Raw genomic sequence first — 20,022 nt, 5'->3', positions numbered from 1 at the left:
ATGTTAGTGTAATTTCTCAGATCATGATAGTCACCTGCTTATAATATTCATAGCCTTCTTAGTAACTCAGATGGGAAGCCATGCTCATTACTAAAGTCTATAAGGCCAGGCACAATTTGGCCCTTTCTAATTCTTTAAGCCCTTCTCATCATACTTTTTCTCCTCTCTCACAAAGCTCTAGCTCTCTGGCCTCCTCTAAATCCCTTGAACACACTGAAATGCTTCCTGTCTAAGGGCCCTGACTTTAATTGTTGCTCACCAGCAGATCTTCAGTGCTTAGCTCTTTTACATCTTTTAGAGCCCTGTTCAAATATCACCTCTTCACTGAGGCCTTTCCATTGCTCTTTATCACATCATCATGCGTATTCTCTTCACAGTACTTATCGCTATCTGTAGTCATCCTGTTCGTTTATTTATCAATGTGTTTATTATCTATCTCCTCCTACCAAGTAAGCACTTTGAGATTAAGATTCTTCTTTTCATACTTGTTCATTGTTACACCCAAAACATCAAATGGTATCTAGCATATTGTAGGTAGTTAATAAAAATGGTTGAATGAATAAATGAATGAATTTGTTTTGCTCACCAGACTATGAGTTATATAAGAATTGAATCAAAATGTTTTGCTCAGTACTATATCCCCCCATACAGAGGGTGTATTTAATGAATATGTGCTGAATAAAAATGAAATAAATATAATAAGTTAAGGGACACCATTAAAACCTTAGGCTATTTCATTTTGACTAGATCATACGGTGGTCCCTCCTTATCCATGGGGGATACACTCTAAGAACCCAATGGATGCCTAAAACCATGGATCACATCAAATCCTATATATACAATGTTTTTTCCTATACATACTTACCTATGATAAAGTTTAATTTATAAATTAGGTACAGTAAGAGATTAACAATGGCAACTAATAATAAAATAGAACAATTATAATAATATACTGTAATAAAAGTTATGTGAATGTTGTCTCTCTCAAATATTTTATTGTACTGTACTCATTTTTTGTTTGGCTACTGTTGACCTGACGATATGTCAGAAACAGGATCATCTGCTTGGGGTGACTGCAGATCATCGAGCCATAATGCTATCAATGGTTGAATGTCAGGAGCAGCACATATCTATAGTTGAATTTGTCAATGGTCGATGATTGGGGAAATTTAACATTTTTGGACCTCGGTTGACCACCAGTAACTGAAACTGCGGAAAGTGAAACCATAGATAAGGGCGGCGGAGAGGACTACTGTAGTTAACTGCAGCAGCATTTTCCCTCTGTGGGCACGTGAGCCCACATCTAGCTCTGAAGAGACCACGAAAATGCTAGTGGTGTGCACGTTTTCCCAAGACCTCACGAACTTGTAGGTGCATTCTAGGGTAAACTAAAGACTACTAAAATTTCAGGACTTATTCCCCTGATCTGTATAAAGCTGATCCTCAGCCCCTGAACTGTTCTTTTTGGCATTTCTGAGAATCGCAGGAGGTTTCTTACTTGTGATCAAGAACAAATCTAGCCTCATTGAATATCACATTTCTCCTCCAAGGATCACCACTGCTCTCCCAAATCCTGTTCCTCCAAACATCTCAGTCTTCTGCAAACCTTGTTGCTACCCCATTAAGCACAAAGGACTTTACCACACAGTATATAGTTTTTAGAAGTTCATAGTAAAATTTGGTGATCTGTAGCAAATTGGGTTTACCTCTGTTATAACTTTCAATCTGAGAGGTTAAAAACATGCAGTGTGTGTGTGTGTGTGTGTGTGTGTGTGTGTATGTGTATGTGTGTAATAATGTTTTATGGAGTGTTCAGTGAATACTCTTTCAGTTCTTGCTAATAGCCCACACTGGTTTAGGACCCAAACATAAATGTATGGGACTGGGCTGGGAACAAAGCTACACTCATAATCTCTTTTCTCCTCTGCTGACTAAAGGTTCATAATTGGGGAGCTCATTGCACTTCCTTCCTTTAGAATGAGTTCTTTCTCAGGAGTCTCTTTAGCTCCCTTTCAATCTGACTGCTGTCACAGTATCTTATAGTTTACCCCAAATGTGAGTAGCTCAAGAAGAAGACAAAGCTCAAATTCTTTCCCAAAGGTTCTTCAGGCCCTGGGAAAAGAGGTTGGTTTCATAAATTCCCAGACATGCTTGGACAAGCCTGAACCTGTGGGAATCACAGCCCAGAGTTAAACTGAAACTTTGCTATCCTGATGATGCACAAGGAAATGTTCAAATGAACTCAGCAGTGACAAAACTTCAAATTACATAAAGCCGTCTTACACCCTTGGCAATAAAGGCAGCCAGCAGCAACCCAGAGATATACCTTGCATCTTTTGTATACTAAGTCTTTAGAGGACCCCAGTTATCATTCATTTGCTCACACCAGTTACTGCTGAAGCGCCAGGATATTTCTAGGGAATCTCCTGCTTTGATCCACATTTAGGGCCCTGGAATCATTCATTGGTAAGGCTGACAGTAACTGTGTTGATGGTGCAGCTTCTCAGTGTCCCCAGAAAGGAGCCAGCTTCTCTAGGGGACTTGCCATTCCTTGCCTCTGAAGTAAACAAATACTAAGAGATTCGCCACCTATTTGGAATGAATAATTCAAAAAAAAAAAATCATCAACATTAATTCATAGAGAACATTTATAATAACTAAAAGACCATTAACTTTGTAATACACCTATGATAATAAACATAATAAACAATATTCTGAAATTCTAAAATAATTTCTCTAGATTAATTATAAGACATGAAATGGTTTAAAGCCTTTTCCTGTCTATCATCTCTCTCTCTCTCTTATCTATTTAATCTTACCTAAAATCTTCTAATTATAGTCTATGGCCATGCTACCCTGAACATGCCTGATCCTGGCTGATCTTGGGTGCTAAGCAGGGTTGGATCTGGTTAGTACTTGCATGGGAGACCACCTAGGAAGATCGGGTGCTGTAGGCATTAAAAAAAAAAAATCTTCTATTTATGTCTCCCATGAGGGGCCTGAATCAACTTATTTGAATATGGAAAGTAGCTCAAGACCTTTCTTCAGTTACTTAAGAAAAAAATGTAAAATTTTATTTTATTCTAATATTTTGGGTCCTAAAATTTCCTTCTTACAATTATTAAATGTGCATCTTTTAGCGATAAGAGCAATGTCTTAATATTTTCATACTGTTCTTTATTTCAAAGCTTCTTAAGGATTTCACTCATCAGAGCGCACAGGTACAGCTACGTATTTATCTGAGGATAAAGTCACCCATACACAGCCTCTTACTCAACCATGTGTACACACAGGTCTGATTGGAGTTCCATTTTACACCATAGACATCCAAGATAGTGACTGCAGCACCTGTCAGAGGCTCACTCCCTGCTTTATCTGATAAAGCAGTGTTGCACAGGGAGTGTCCAGAAGCTAGACTAGTCTTGTTGGAATGGAATCCACAGATACCTCAGGGATGAAGAAGGGAGCTACAGGGTCCCTTTCTTTTGAAAACAGTAAATATGAGAAAAAACTAAGAGGCTCCTTTCCCATTGACTCTATTGATGAGTGCAGGAAAAAGAGACAGATAAAAGAAAAGCATACATTGATAAAATGATAATATTTGACAACTAGGTATAGGTATCCTATAGAAAAAAAGTCATCTGATTTTTAAAAAGGAAAGGAGAAGGTAAGAGAAATAGGACTTCAAGAAGAAAAATACAGTACTTATTTTGGAAATTTAAATTGATTAGCTTTAAAAAGTTTCTTTGGAATACTACTTTAGTAAAGTTTCAATATTTAATTGGTGATTTAGAATTCTGAACTTTAGTCACTTGGAAAAGAAATATATCTTACGATATAATCATTTCAAATAAACCCATATCTTTATGTAGTGATTGTAGTAATAATGGCAATCAGTTGTAACTGAAGGACTATCAAAAGTAATATCAAAAATGACGTTTTATTTTTGTGACTTTTAAGGTACTTTCACTTAAATGGTCTCATTTGATCCTCATATCAACTTATAAGATAGGTAGCACGATTTTTCATCATTTTACAGGTAAAAGTTTGAAGCTTAGACTAGTTAACTGGCTTGTTCTGGGTTACATGTCTGGGAAATAGCAAAACTCATACTAGAACTCTGGACTTTTGCTTCCCAGTCCATTTTTATTTCTAATGGAATGATCATTGATAGCTCTATAGTTTCTGTTGCTGAAAATAGCCATTAATTTCCAGAGCTGAGTAAAGTTTGTCCATGGATGAGTATAATTTACAGTACTTATCCATATTGGATCAGTGTATTTTATGTTTGTTCCCTTTCATGCGCTGTTTAAATAATGTGTGAATCAATTTAATAAATGACTCAGCTCACAACTTTCCTTTGGGTTCTCCAAGAGCCCTAGTCCTTAATCACAGTTTAGTTGGCAGATGGCTAAGTGCACCATTCAGAGATTATCTCTTCCACCTACTCCACCTTTTGACCCAGTTTCTCTCCAAAATTGGCACCGCAGCTTTTATATTGCATCTACTACAGAAGGTTTGAGTTTGCTTTAACCTATCTCAGCCATTTTCATCTTGGCTATATACTAACTCTGAGAAGGGCAGAAGTAGGGAAACATATGTGTAAGGACATTGTCAGATTTATTCTCTTCCTCGCCTATTTCCTAGATCTGTCCCTTTCCAATCGGGCCCAGAAGTAAACGTGCAGATGGGTTAGGCTGGAGACTGTTTTGGGTCACAAAGACCTTAAGAGGGACATATAAATATAGTCAGTTCTGAAAGATCCCCAGAAGCCATGAAAGCTCCACATGTGATGCTCTTCCACAGAGAATACCTTGCTTCACTTAGACCTATCTGGAGACCCTGAGTTCCCTTTATAATTAGAAAAAGCCCACCCCTAACATTTGTGAGCTCCAGAGCAAGAGTATAAATAGAGGTCTGCATATCATATGTTTAAATATTTAAAAGTTATAGATCAGGCTAACAAGCTGCAAGACGAATATAATGGACTAGTAATTAGAAATCTTCATTTTCATTTGACCTAGTACATTACCAAACTCTGATTTTGGGCAAGTCAATTTATTTCCCTAACATTTTAACCTCAGCCAGTTCTATACCTTTTTTTTTAAAAAAAAGAAATTTATTGGGGGTAACATTGGTTACTAACATTATATGAATTTCAAGTGTACAACTTTATAAAACAACATCTGTATACTCCATTCGTGCTCAATACTCAAAGCTTAGTCTCCTTCCATCACCATATATTTGACTCCCTTTACTCCCTTTACCTTCTTCATCCTCCCCTAATTCTCCTTCCTCTCTGGTAACCATCATCATTCCGTTGTTTGTATCTATGAATTTGTTTGCTTGTTTTGTTTTTTTTTTGTCTATTGTTTTTTTTGTTTTATAACCCGCATGAGTGAAATCATAAATTCTTGTCTTTTCTCATCTGACTTATTTCACTTAGCATGATACTCTCAAGATTCGTCTGTGTTGTTGTAAACTACAATATTTCATCTTTTGTTGTGGCTGAGTAGTATTCCATTGTATGTATGTACCACATCTGTTCAATGATCTGTCAAAGGACATTTGTTTCTATGTTTTGGCTATCGTGAGTAATGCTTCAATGAATATACGGGCACATATATTTTCATAAATAAGTGTTTCCAACTATTTTGGGTAGATACCCAGAAGAGATATTGATGGGTGGGATGGTAGCTCTATTATTAATTTTTCGAGGCACTTCCACACTGTTTTCCATCGTGGTTGCACCAATTTACATTCTCATCAGCAGTGTGCAAGGGTTCCCTTTTCTCCACGTCCTCTCCAACACTGGTTATTTCTTCTTATGGATAATAGCCATTCTAACAGGTGTGAGGTGGCATCTCACTGTGGTTTTGATTTACATTTCCCTTATAACTAGTTATGTTGAGCATCTTTCCATAAATCTGTTGGCCATCTGTTTGTTTTCCTTGGAAAAGTGTCTATTCAGCAACTTTTCTCATTTTTAAATCAGATTTTTTTGTTGTTGTTGAGTTGCATGAGTTCTTCATATATTTTGGATATTAGTCCCTTATCAGAGCTACAATTTGCAAATATCTTCTCCCATTTGGTTGATTGCTTTTGTTGTTGTTGTTGATGGTTTCTTTAACCATGCAGAAGCTTTTTAGTTTGATGTAGTCTGATTCATTTATTTTTCTTTTACTTATATTGCCGTTGGAGTCAAGTTCACAAAAACCCCTCTAAGGCCAAACAAAGTCCATAAGTTTAGTGCCTATGTTTTCTCCTGTGTATTTTATTGTTTCAGGTCTTATATTCAAGTATTTAAATCATTTTGAGTAAATTTTGTGTCTGATGTCAGATAGCGGTCTAGTTTCATTCTATTGTTATGTAGTTTTCCAGTTTTTCCAACACCATTTATTGAAGAGGATTTCTTTTCTCTATTTTAGATTTTTGGCCCCTTTGTCAAAAATTAGTCATCCATATATATGTGTCTGTGTGTCTTTTTTTCTGCCTGCCAAGTCCATACTGTTTTGATTATTGTAGCTTTGTAGAAAGTGTAATATCTCCAGCTTTGTTCCAGTTTTATACTTAAAGAGAATACATTTTAAGAAATACAAAAACCAAAAGAAAGTGTATACCATTTTGCAGTTTATGTGATCCAAACTGGAAGAAGGATATTATCTGTAGTTATAATCATGTTATATATATAATTGTTATAATATGTTTTATCTAACCAAAATATTGTTTGTAAATCATGTTTGTTTAATTTTATAAAATTCATCAAAACTTTAAATCTAACAAAACCTGAAGTAAATTATTTTTAAGTTAAAAAATATGTATAACCATCTTTGTATATCACTATTCCGAATTGCAAAAATATTAAAATACCCCACAATTTAAAAATTGCTTTGATTGTAAGTCATCAGTTTTTTAACTCTTTAAAAAATCTTGGATGTGATAGGCTACATTTTTGCGTTAACATTATTAATTTATGTATTCTCATCTCCACACATTCTGGCCATTCAAAAAATTTTAAGACATATTATTATGTTCATATTTTAGAATATGGAATCCAGCAAAATTTTGTAGTTTGTTAAGAATATTTTAATTTATAGATTTGTTCCATATAAGTTTATTAAGAATACTTTGACATATTGTGCCATATAAGTAACTCAGTTAACCTACAAATGAGAAAGAGAACAAAGAGATGGAAGTAATCTTTTGGTCTCTGGTTCACATATGTATTTACATGCCATGGGTCCACAGGCTTGGGGTTGGGCTTGACTGAGAGGCTGAGATGGGTGGCCTCTCTTCCCATGTGGACTTTCATCTTCAAGGAAGCTAAATGGGCTTTTTCATGAGACCATAGCTGTGGTCCAAGAATTTGATTGGTGGCAAGGCCAGTTCTAAGAGGATGAGTGCATGGATATGGTTGGTGTACTATGAAGACTTGGAATGTACATTCTCCATTTAGTATTGCTAATCTTCAAATTTTCCCTAAGTAGCTAAATATTTAGATACAAAGATGAAGATTCTTTTAGTTAGTATTATTATTATTATGACCTGGCAGTTGAAGATATTTGTGGCATTTCAGTAAATTGGGCTATTTAGTGATCTAAGGTCTAATGCATAAACCCTTAAAAAGCATCCGTTTGTATCATGTTGGCTGATGTCCCATTGGCCAAAGCTGACACATGGCCAAATCCAGAGTCAACTTAGAGGGGGACTCATAACGGCATGGATGCTGGGAGGAAGGATTCATGGGACATTAATGTGATAATCTATCAGAAAATCTTTGAAAATTGTAATATGTAATTATCTTAAGTAATTAAAATAGGAACATATTTTGTCAATTCAAGATATCATCAACCTCAATGCATAGATTTTATTTGAGTTATTTAGTATTTATATTTAATTATAAATAATTTATATTTAATTAAATAATCATATCATTGCCATTTATTATCATTATTATTCTGTTTCATTGAATTCATAAATTTATTTTAAAATAGCATTGTTTTTTTCTTTCTTTACATTCCTCTTCTTCTGAAGTCCATTAAATGTAAGCAAGGAATTTATCAATATAATCATGACAATCACATGGTGAGTCAAATGTTTTAGTATTTAAGATATTTTTCCTTAGTAAAGAAAGTTAAGCATGTCAGGGGATCAAGGGATCAAGTTCTCAATTTAAATATTATGTCAAAAAAAAATCCAATTACATATACCACACAAAACACATCTATAGACTGAATTGGGCCTAAGAGTTGTCAGTTTGCAAACTCTGGCTCAAATAAAAGTAAATGCTAAAATTAGTATTTTAGCATAATAAGCCAAATTCAGTCCAGATAGGTCTTATGAGAGTTTAGATTGTTAATGTTTTCGACCATCTGCCACTTTCATATAATTTAGAAAAAGAATCAGCCACACAGCAGAATGCTACAGAATGATATACATATTCATTAGTGATAAGCATAAAACCGGTTTAATTTAGTTATACAGTTAAAATGCTATTCAAAAAAACTCAAATGCTATTCTTTCAAAATGATTTTAATTTAGTACTAATTGATCAAGGTTGGCTAAATCAGGCCTGTTTTATGATTACTTGTAATCATTTTGTTTGTGGGGGCAGAAATGTGATGTGTAGGACCCTGCTACTCATAAGTGTGTTCTGTAGACCAACACCGGCATTACCTAGGAATTTGTTAGAAATACAAAACCTTAGGCATGCCAGATGTACTGAATTAGAATGTCAATACATTCTGCTGAAACTGACTCCCAAATTTTTCACGAGCATTTAATTTTTTTGACTCAACTTAATAGTTTCCCTGATAAGCCTTGTGAAGAAGACCTATGTAGTAGCTTTTTGCTTGCCCTTTCTGTTTGCCTTACTTCAGGAGGCAAATGACATCAGTTTGACCTATTATTTGTCATGTCAATTTTCCATTGTAAAATTTCCTTTTGCTATTTGTAATTAATGTGGTCTGTGGAGTAATGTTTTAGATTATTTAAGTATTCTGTTCTTTAACAATGATTCAGACAATAATTTTAGCATTCATTGATAATTCTAGCCAGAATCAATTACGACAGTGGTTGGAAAATCATGGCATTTTTTACTTTATCATTCCTTCTACATTTATTGGTAAGCATTTGTGTCAAAAGATACAAAAATGTCATTTATTTACATTACTTTTATGGAAGTTGTAGAAATTTTATTTGGCAACCTCTTATATAAGCTACTTTCATTTATATCTTTTCATTACATAATAAAGTCTGTGGTATATGAAGCACTAATGTGGAAATACCAAAATAATAGTTATGGTAGCATTAGCTTTTTTTTTTTTATTACTCATTTGCAGTTTTATAGAATACATGCCTTTACTATTCAGCTCTCAAATGCTAGTCTTTCAAAATGATTTTAATTTAATGTCTTCTGAATATTTCCTACTCAGAAGAAATGTCTGTTCATTTATGCCTGTAATGCTACAAAAAAATTTTTAAAATTCTTATATATCAATTACAGTGAATAGAATTTTATCAATATTCATCATACCATAATCTACTAAATAACAACCTTCATGGTGCTTTGGCTCGTTTATTTTTGCCAAATTATCATCAGAGGAGTTGAGACTGGCATTAGTAATTAGATAAGAGGTGGGATGCCTGGTGCGCATGTGCGTAGATGCCTGGCTATTATTTCCATCTCCATGCTCAATCCTGCCAAGTTAACAAGATTTGCAGGCGATACACACTTTAGCTATATTTTCTAGATGAATCTATTATTTCTACTTATCCATCCACCCATGCATGCATCCATCCATCCATCCATCCATCCATCCATCCATCCATCCAGTCAATACTTGCCGTCTATATTGAACATCTATCTACTCATTTTCAAGTACTATTCTCAGAACCACAGATACAAAGATGACTATGATACAATCCCTACCTCTAAGTAACTCTTATTATTGTCTAGGAATAAACCCTTCTCTAAGGCCATCTCTCTTTTCTTTTCCAGCCATTTCTTCCAAAAAATGTGAGCACCTGCTTGCATTTTTCTCCTCAATGCCGGTGCAGAGCAAGGATCCTTTTGAGGGTTTTAATCCATGCCTGCTGCTTCTGGAAAGCTGAAAATTGCTATACATTACCTCAGACTATCCTTTTAAGACCATTTGTTAGAGCAGTTACCAACCAAAGATCACTTTGTAGCAGCTACTCAGTGGCCTCAGGCCAGACACAGGTAGCAGCTGATCTTAACCTACACTGAAGCTCCTCCCTAGAGGCCCCAGAACCAACACAGCAGGTGGCCAGCCTCAGACCATACCAGAGTATCACAAATGACACACCATTAAGAGTGTACTTGGCAGTCACCTGAGGCCCGATAAAGTGAGTCATTCCCTGAACAATAGCTGTCTGCTGAAGTCATGGCCAGTCCTCACAGCCAGTCAGCCTGAGGGTCAACCCCACCCACTCACATGTCAACAGCAATCAAGGCTCAATTACAAAAGGAAAGCACACACAACCCATACAAGGGACACACCTGGAGCACCTGGTTCACATGAACAGGGAGACTGCACCATTGGGCCCCACAGGACACTTACTACATGAGGCCACTCTGCCAAGACTGAGACATAACAGATCTACCTAGTACATAGAAACAATTACAGGGAGGCAGTTGAAATGAGGAAACACGAAACATGTCCCAAGTGAAAGAACAGGACAAAACTCCAGAAAAAGAAGCAAATAAAGTGGAGGTAATCTACCTACCAGATGTAGAGTGGAAAACACTGGTTACAAAGATGCTCAAGGAACCCAGGGGAAGAATAGACTATCTCAGTGAGAACTTCAACAAAAACATAGAAAATATGAAAAAGGAGAAAGAAAGCATATAAAAAACTATAAAACTAGTCAGAAATGAAGAATACGATAACTGAAATGAAGAATATATTAGATGGAATCAACAGATTAGATGAAGCCAAGGATCAAATCAGCAATTTGGAAGGTAGGGTAATGGAAAACACCCAATCAGAACAACACAAAGAAGAAATAACTTAAAAAATGAGGACAGTTTAAGGGGCCTCTGAGACAACATCAAGCAAAACAACATTTGAATCATAGGGGTACCAAGAAGAGAAGAGAGAGCAAAGAATTGAAAACCTATTTGAAAAAATTATTTCTTTCAATAACCTGGCAAAGGAAATAGACACACAAGCCCAGGAAGCTCAGAAAATCTCAAACAAGATGAACTCAAAGAGGTCCATGCCAAGACACGTCATAATTAAAATGCCAAAGGTTAAAGACAAAGAGAGAATCTTAAATATAGCAAGATAAAAGCAGTTGGTTACCTACAATGTACTCCTATAAGACTGTCAGCTGATTTCTCAACAGAAACTTTGCAGACCAGAAGGGATTGGCTTGAAATAGTCGAAGTGATGAAAAGTGAGGACCTACAACCAAGATTATTCTACTGAGCAAGGCTAACATTTAGAATCGAAGGAAAGATAAAGAGCTTCCTAGACAAGAAAAAGGTGAAGGAGTTCATTACCACTGAACTAATATTACAATATTATAAGGAACATTAAAGGTATTTATTTAAGAAGAAGGAGAAAAATAAAAAATATGAATAATAAAATATTACAAAGAAAAAAATGCTTACTGAGAAAGGCAAACACATAATAAAAGCAGCAGATCGACCAACACTAAAGCTAATACAAATGTTAAAAGGCAAAAGCAGGATGATCATGTGTAATTCCAATAGAAAATTAAGGGATATGGACACACACATACACAAAAGTAAAGAACTGACAAAAACATAAATGTGGAGGGGGTGAGTAAAAATGGTAACGATTATAGAATATAGAATGTGTTTGAACTTGGGAGACCAATTTAAAATAGACTGCTGTAAACATAGCTTGGGTATATATGAAGCACATGGTAATTATTAGCCAAAAATATATACAATAAATAAAGAGAAAGAAATCCAAACAAAACACAACAGAGAGTCCACGACATACAAGAGAAGAAAGCAAAAGAATAAGAAAGAAATAGAGCACTTCAAAAACAATCAGAAAGCAATTTATAAAATGGCAATAACTACATAACTACCAATAATTACTTTAAATGTAAATGGATTAAATGCTCCAATCAAAAGATAAATGGATAAAGAAGTGGTGCATATTTAAATGGAATATTACTTCACCATAAAAAGAATAAAGTTTTATTAACTGTGATGTGAATAGACCTAGAGGGTATTGTGCTAAATGAAATAGGTCTGACAGAGAAAGACAAACACTATATGATTTCCCTTGTATGTGGAATCTAAAAAACAAAATAAATAAGCAAGGCAGAAGCAAACTCATAGATGCAGAGAACAAACTGACGATTGCCAGATGGGAGGCAGGTTGAAGGGCTGGGTGAAAAAAGTTGAGGGTATTAAGAAGTACAAATTGGCAGTTACAAAATAGTTATGGGGATGTAAAGTACAGTTTAGGGAATGTAGTCAATAATATTGTAATAACTATGCATGGTTCAGGTGGGGACAAGACTTATTGGGGGGATCACTTTGTTAGTTACATAAATGTCTAACCACTACGCTGTATACCTGAAACTAATACAATATTAAATGTCAACTTAATTGAAAAAAAAAGAAAGAAAAGAAAAATGCCACTAGTTAGAGGAACTATATTTTTCTCATCTGTTATTAAATGAATGGAAAACATGATAAATGGAATAGAGTGAGAAGTATTTGTGGTGAGGGGACAGATAAAAATTCTAAAGAGAACTTATATTCTCCTCTCCTAGTATAATGCTAATGCAATATTAAAGATTAGAGAATATAGCTCATGTTATTCTTTTTAAGAACAATAAAAATAATGAACAATTCTAAGTAATCTAAATTACATCTGTGGTGGCTAAATGTGTATAATCCTTTTAAAGTATCTTGGTTTTGGGGGAGGTATTTTCCAACATGAGAATAAACTATAGAGTACCTAGAGTACTATAATTTTTTCTCATGGAAATAGTTATCAATGGTTATTTCATTTTTGTATATACAAAGTAAATTTTAGGACATGATATATGGTAACTTAATTCAATTATTAACAAAGAGAGAGATATATCACAATCTTTTTTAAAATCTTCAATTTCCAATGAAAAACTTATTCTCTTTGAAGTGAATGTATTGGTAGTGAACGGTGTTAGTGGTGAAAATGTCATGCTTTAAATATACTTTAATATCCATTGTCTCATTTGACCCATACAACAATTGAATGAAGTTGATAGGGAATGGATTATCTTCATTTACCAGATAAGGAGAGCCTTAAAGAAAGACTAGAGACTTGCCCATGCTCACACACCTTAGAGCCAGAGATGAAAATAGAACTAAAGCTTTCTGATTCTTGGTCCAGGATGTTTTCCATTATAACATAATATCTTTCTTGTTGCTCTTGTTGTGCTTCTGTCAAATCCAAGACCCACGGAGCCAATTGAGATGAATTGTGAGCCTTTATTAGCCAGCTGGCGACTGAGGCTCCAACACGCAGGGTTAGAAGAGATCAGCCCTGAGCTCCCAGAAGAGACAGTTTATATAGCCACCAGCACATTCCTGAGCAGATCACCACACCCTGGTTAACAGTTGGCCATTAGCATATCCTTGATCAGATTACCCTGGTTAACAGCATCTCTTTGATCAGATTACCACATCCTGGTTAACAGTATCAGAAGTAAATACTTCATGCTGGCTTACTGGAAAATTGTCCACCCATAACATTCCCCACTGGTTTTCTAGGGGAATTCAAGTCATTGAACAGTAGGTCTAGGCCTCATCTAAAACCACACAAAGACCCCCTCATTTTAGGACGGAGAGAATCAAGATGGTCCAGACTGGACCCTTGACAGTCTTATTTTGGTGGGTCCTCTGTCCAACACAGAGTCCATTGTTCTGATGTCTGTGGTGGATGCACAGCCTTGATTCTGGTACGGTGAATCCAATGACAGCGTCCAGCTACCTTGGCTGCTATGAGTGTTGTGAGGATGACAGGAAAAGGTCCGTCCCAGCAGGGCTCTAGAGAAGCAAGCTGTACCTTTCTCACCCAGATCCAATCACCTGGAGCATGGTTGTGTGGCTGGACTGGATGCTGAGCAGCTGTTCTGGTGGCAGAGACCAGTTGATGGGTCTCCTGTCGTGCGAGAGAGAGAGATTGCAAAGATTTAAACAGTGAAAAATTATGAATTTCTGTTAGCTTTTCCTCCCTTAACTTGGGGAGGAGAGATGGGGGTCTTCCAAATATCATTTCATAAGGTGTGAAGCCCTTACAATAGGGTGTGCACCGTGCCCTTAAAAGGGCAAAAGGGAGGAGACTCATCCAGTTTTCGCTAGTTTCCAGCTTGGACTTAGGTTTCTTTCAAGGTCCTATTCATCCTTTCTATCTGTCCTGAACTCTGAGGCCTATCCAATTGATCCCTAACACCTTTGCTAGAGATTGGCTGGTCTGGGTGATGAACGCTGGGCCATTGTCGGACCCCAGTGTTATGGGCAGGCCAAATTGAGGCACTATTTCTGAGCTACTACCTGAGCGGTCTCCTGCTTTGTAGGGAAGGCTTCAGTCCATCCTGAGTTGGTGTCTATGAACACAAGCAAGTACTTGAATCTGAAGTTTCCCGGGCTGACCTCAGTGAAATCCAACTCCCAATGTTCCCCTGGTGCTTGTCCACGAAGTCTCGTCCCTCGTTGTATTTCCTTGAAGGGCTCTGGCTTCACTTGTGCGCAGATGTGGCACCGGGCTGATACCTGCTTGGCCATTCGTTGCAGCCCTGGAATGTAATAGTCTCTTTTTAACAGTTCAGTTAACTTGGTTCCTCCCAAGTGAGTGCTCTGGTAAACCTGGGTTATAAGGTCTCGGCTCAAGGCCTCAGGTACTACAATGCGGCCGTCCGGGAGCCTAACCCATCCAGCAGATTCTTCTTTGCCTCCCAGCTTGTTGCATAGTTCAACTTCCCCTGGAGTGTAGGTAGGGGTGTCCATTAGCACTCTGGGTGGTAGGGTCAGCAGAATGTCAATTGACCCCACTAGTTTTCGGGCAGCCTCTTTTGCTGTCTCAGAGTTTGAGTTCTGGTGCCCTGGGCAATGGATGATTGCCTGTCCAGAACCATTTTGAGGCAGAATTAAACTGCCAGTAAAGCTGGGAGTTTTGCAAAGTTGGCAAGCTGTGCAGTCTGCTGGCTCCGGAGGAGGTGCACCTGGCCTTGGGGGAGAGAAACTGAAGGTTCTTTGAGGACGGGAAAGAGTATGTTAAGATAGCTACAAAGTTTCCTGAGTGAATATCAGCAATTAGTTACATACTTGTGGGTGTTTGTTTCTAACGGCACTTTGTAGAGTATAAATATGCTGTGCTAAATAAACTCGGGGCTGCAGCAGTGAGACTGTATGCCCTCCTGAAGAAACCTTTCCTGTCTTCCTTTTTTTTTTCTTAGAATTCACCCCCCTCTTTCAGGTGCTGTTCAATCTCTGCCGTCAAGCTCTGGCAATTGCCACTTTCTTTGGCAGCCAAATTGTCTCAAGAAGGGGCAGTATTTCCTCTTTATTAACACCCCATGTACGTGTGCCATGGCAAAGGCATGCCTGCTGTCCATGTAGATGTTAACAGCCTTGTTTTTACTCCACCGCAGAGCTTGAGTCACTGCTACTAGTTCAGCCCTCTGAGCTGAAGTGCCATGGCTTAGGGCTTGTGCTCAGATGACAGTCTCAGTGGTAACCACTGCAGCCCCGGCATACCTGACTCCTGAGACGAAGCAACTCTCATCTGTAAATAGAGTAGCATCTGGATTTGGCCAAAGGCTGTCTGTCAGGTCTGGTCTGGTGCAGGTGACCTTCTCTAGGACTTCAAGGCAGTCATGCAAGGGTTGGCATCATCAGGCAGTAGGGTAGCTGGGTTGAATGTGGTAGTTTTATCCACTGGTCCAGTGGGCTGTGAAGCATTGACTAAACTGTGTTTGGGGAGATAATCTGGAGAGTCTGCCCTCGTGTCAAATTTAGGGCTTCCTTAGAGACGATTGCAGTGGCAGCAATGTCCTTCAAACAGTTGGGCCATCCTGCCGCCACATAGTCCAATCTTTTGGAGAGGTATGCAACTGGTCGCTTCCAGGGCCCTAGGGTCTGTGTCAGGCAGGACCCCTTTAAAGTTATCCTGGGCTCCTGGGATAATGTAAGAGCCCTGACCTCCTCATTCTGCATCCTCAAAAAGGACGAGGGGGGCCTTCTTTTGGGGGGCTTGTCCTTTTTAAGGGCACTCATTCTTCCAATGTCCCTTTTTCTTGCAATATGCGCACTGGGCTTTTTCTAACCCGACTCTTCTGGGTCTATTGTTTGCCCTGGGTGCCTTGTTCTTGGCCTCTGCCTTTTCCTAGCAGTCCCTTTGGCTGGGCTTCTTGCATGGTTGCAAGCAGGACCTTGGTCATCCTTTTAGTCTGTGCTATATCTACCTCATCTCTCTTGTTGAATACTCATTGTGCTATCTCGACCAGCTCAGATAGGTTCTTTCCTTCAAACCCTTCCATCCTCTGCAATTTCTTTCTAATATCTGGGGCCGACTGACTGACAAAGGCTAAATTCACAGCTCTCCTATTATTAGAGTCCTCTGGGTCAATGGGGGTATATAACCGGTACGACTCTAAGAGTCGTTCCAGGAACGCCGCCGGCGACTCATCCTTAGTTAGGATGACCTCGCTTACCTTAGATAAGTTAGTGGGTAGTCAACCGGCAGACCGGAGGCCCTGGAGCAGAAGCTGGCGATACCATTGGAGAGCCTCCTTACCTTGGTCAGTGTTGGAGTCCCAAGGCAGACGGGTGTTCGGGAGAACATGTTGGATGCGGGTCGGGTCGGTGGAAGGCTGTCCGTTGGGCTCTAATACCGCCTTTGCAGCCTCCCTCTGGATCCGCTCCCGCTCCTCTGAGGTAAACAGGACCTGGAGGAGTTGCTGACAGTTATCCCAGGTTGGCTGGTGGGTAAAGAAAATAGTCTCTAGGAGAGAGGTTAATCCCTAGGGTTTCTCTGAGAATGAGGGGTTCTGGTGTTTCCAGTTGTACAGATTGCTGGTGGAGAAAGGGACATAGACCATGAATGGCCTCTGAGTTTCTTCCCCAACTAGGGGAGCCAAATGCTGGAGTGGGGCCAGGACTGCTGTCCGGTTCAACGAGTCAGGGACAGTTTCAGAGTATTGTGGGGGTTGGTACACAACCCCAGTGCGGGTGTGGGGAGGACTCAGGAGGAGTTCTGCCTCCCTGTTAGATGGAGATAGAACCGGGTCATAAGGGGCGTAAGGGGGAAGATTAGTGATCTCAGGGTCCTCAGGGGGTGCCTGTAAGGCAGGGTAAAGAGGGTTAGGTCTTTGTCTGAACGGTTTCTCTTTTTGCTCCTTTGGTATAGAGAAAAGGACAGAATTGGGAGTTGTCTTTGATTCTTGTCCACTATGGTGGTCCCTCAAATACTTGGGGGCATCAGAAACAATATCGATCCACACATCGATATATGGAGCCTGATCAGGGTGGCCAGGATTTCTGAAGATAATATTCCGCACCTGAAAGACTGTTTACAGGTTGAGCGACCCCTCTGATGGCCACCCTGTTCCAAATGTGGGCCAGTCTAACTGGCAGAACCTCTGAAGGTCAAAGGGAGTGACACTGGCTCCGTAGGCATGGGCTCGTCTCCTGAAATCCTTAAAATGATTAAGGAGGCACTGAAGGGGGGTAGGATGATTCGAGGAAGAAGCTTGGCTCATGTTAATAAAAACAGGCAAGACCCCCGCAAAAGCCAAATAAGCCAGGGCTAGGATAAGCTTCTGACCTAGCGTCCAATCGGACGGGGCCATGGAGGCCAGATCTAAGGAAAGAATTAAAATACCACACATCGATATATGGAGTACGCTTATAAAGCCAAGGCAATAAGAAGGTAACAGTGCATTTTAACCAGTCTGGACAGACAAACACAATACAGACAGACAAAACAGACTACAAGTAACACAAAACGCTAGCGTATCAGGCAGGTACTGGGCCAGGATCTAACATCTCAGACCTGACCGTACTAGGGAAGTTGTGCTGCGTCCAGCCTTCCACTAGTTCTTAGGGCCCACAGACAGGAACAGGTCTAAGCTGAGGCTTAGACGAACTCTAGGGCTTACCGGCAGACAGGTCCAAGCTGAAACTTAGACGTACCTTAGGGCTCACAGACAGACAGATACTCAGAAACCTGAATATCTGTAATACCAGAAGTCAAGTCTGACATCTCAGACCTTGACCGAACTAGGGAAGTTTTGCTGCGTCCAGGCTTCCACTAGTTCCCCGACAGATACCCAGAAACCTGGATACCTGTAGTGCAGTCTGACTCACCAGTGAAGCTGCTCCAGATGGCTTGTTCCCAACTGTTACAGAATTGTACCTTTTGTCCACCTGCCCTCCTGGGCGAGTCTGCCTGGTGTCTGGGGCTGAGGAACATCTCTCAGCGGCTGTCCCCTAGATGGGGCAGGTCCTCGCCCAAGGTGGCTGGGGTCGTGGGTCTTAGAAGATCAGCCCCTTTGGAGATATCTTGCTGGGGCCTCCAAATGTTGTGGTGTGATCAAATCCAAGACCCACGGAGACAATTGAGATGAATTGTGAGCCTTTATTAGCTAGCCGGCGACTGACTCTCTACCATGCAGGGTAGAAGAGATCAGCCCTGAGCTCCCAGAAGAGACAGTTTATATAGTTACCAGCACATCCCTGAGCAGATCACCATACCCTGGTTAACAGTTCGCCATTAGCATATCCTTGATCAGATTACCCTGGTTAACAGAATCAGAAATAAGTATTTAATACTGGCTTACTGGAAAATTGTCCACCCATAACAATAGGAACATAACATTCTAACAATAAGCTTTCTGCTTCTGTACCCTGCTTACACACCTGACCTGTGAATTGACAGGTAGTGAATAGAAGAAAGATAGCCCTTTGTGTTTATATAGAATGAAGAATGAGATTTCAGGCTTAAAAATCCTGTACCTCTACATTTTGGGGCTGCTTAATTTGGGGTCTGCGTACCCCTGGGAGACGCAGCTGGCTGAATAAAGAGTGTGTTCCCTATAACTCACTGAGTTCTGGTGGTCCGTGTGTCTTTTGGAGGCTGGTGACTACAACACACAGAGGTCTATTTTCTTCTATTCATTACCTGTCGACTCACAGGTCAGATGTGCAAACAAAAAAGTACAGAAGCAGAAAGCTTATTGTTAGAACATTATATTCCTATGGGCAATAGCCTATGTTCCCATGGTGATAGCCATGTTCCCATGGGCACAGCCAAGCAGTAATTTCCTGCAAGTAATAAATTTCTAGTAGTCATTTTTCAGCCACCACAATACATTCTTAGAATTGAAATTATTACAAAAGATTATAATTATTTTTCACATTTTATCTACTTATGATTTTAAAAATCTTTATTTTTTAAAACAGTTTGAATTTAAATGAAAATTGCAAAGAGAATACAGAATTCCCATACTCCCTGCACACAGTTTCCCTTACTACTAACATCTTATGTTAGTATGGTGCCTTGTCACAATTATTGAACAAATATTGAGTCAGTACTTTATTCAGATTTCCTTACTTTTTACTTACTGTTCTTTTTCTGTTCCAGGTCCTCATCTATGATAATATATTACTTTTAGATTTCATGTCTCCTTAGGTTCCTCTTGGCTCTGACAGTTATCAAACTTTCCTTGCTTTTGATGACCTTGACAGTTTTGAGGAGTACTAGTTATTTTGTAAAATGTCCCTCAATTAGCACTTATCTCATGTTTCTCACATGATCAGACTGGGGTTATGGGTTTAGGGGAGAAAGACCACTGAGATTAAGTGTCATTTTCATCATATCAGAGCAAGGGTACATACTATCAACATTTCTTACCTTTGTTAATAGTGACCTTGTGGCTGAGGTAGTGTTTGTGAGACTTATCCACTGTAGAGTTACTCTCCACCCCCTCCTTTCCATATTATACTCTTCTGAAAGAAGTTACTGT

The 20,022-nt window shown here is 38.9% G+C and overlaps 1 pseudogene; it reads left to right on the top strand.

Annotated features, from left to right (window-relative positions):
- The first annotated feature begins 2,838 nt into the window (after positions 1-2,838).
- On the top strand, positions 2,839-2,957 carry LOC118605451 (annotated as a pseudogene).
- Positions 2,958-20,022: the final 17,065 nt, after the last annotated feature.

Source organism: Rousettus aegyptiacus, unplaced genomic scaffold (assembly GCF_014176215.1).
Source record: "Rousettus aegyptiacus isolate mRouAeg1 unplaced genomic scaffold, mRouAeg1.p scaffold_m13_p_1, whole genome shotgun sequence".
In the NCBI taxonomy this organism is placed as follows: domain Eukaryota; kingdom Metazoa; phylum Chordata; class Mammalia; order Chiroptera; family Pteropodidae; genus Rousettus; species Rousettus aegyptiacus.
The sequence above is the reverse complement of the archived record's forward strand: the minus strand, read 5'-3'. Positions and strand labels throughout refer to the sequence as shown.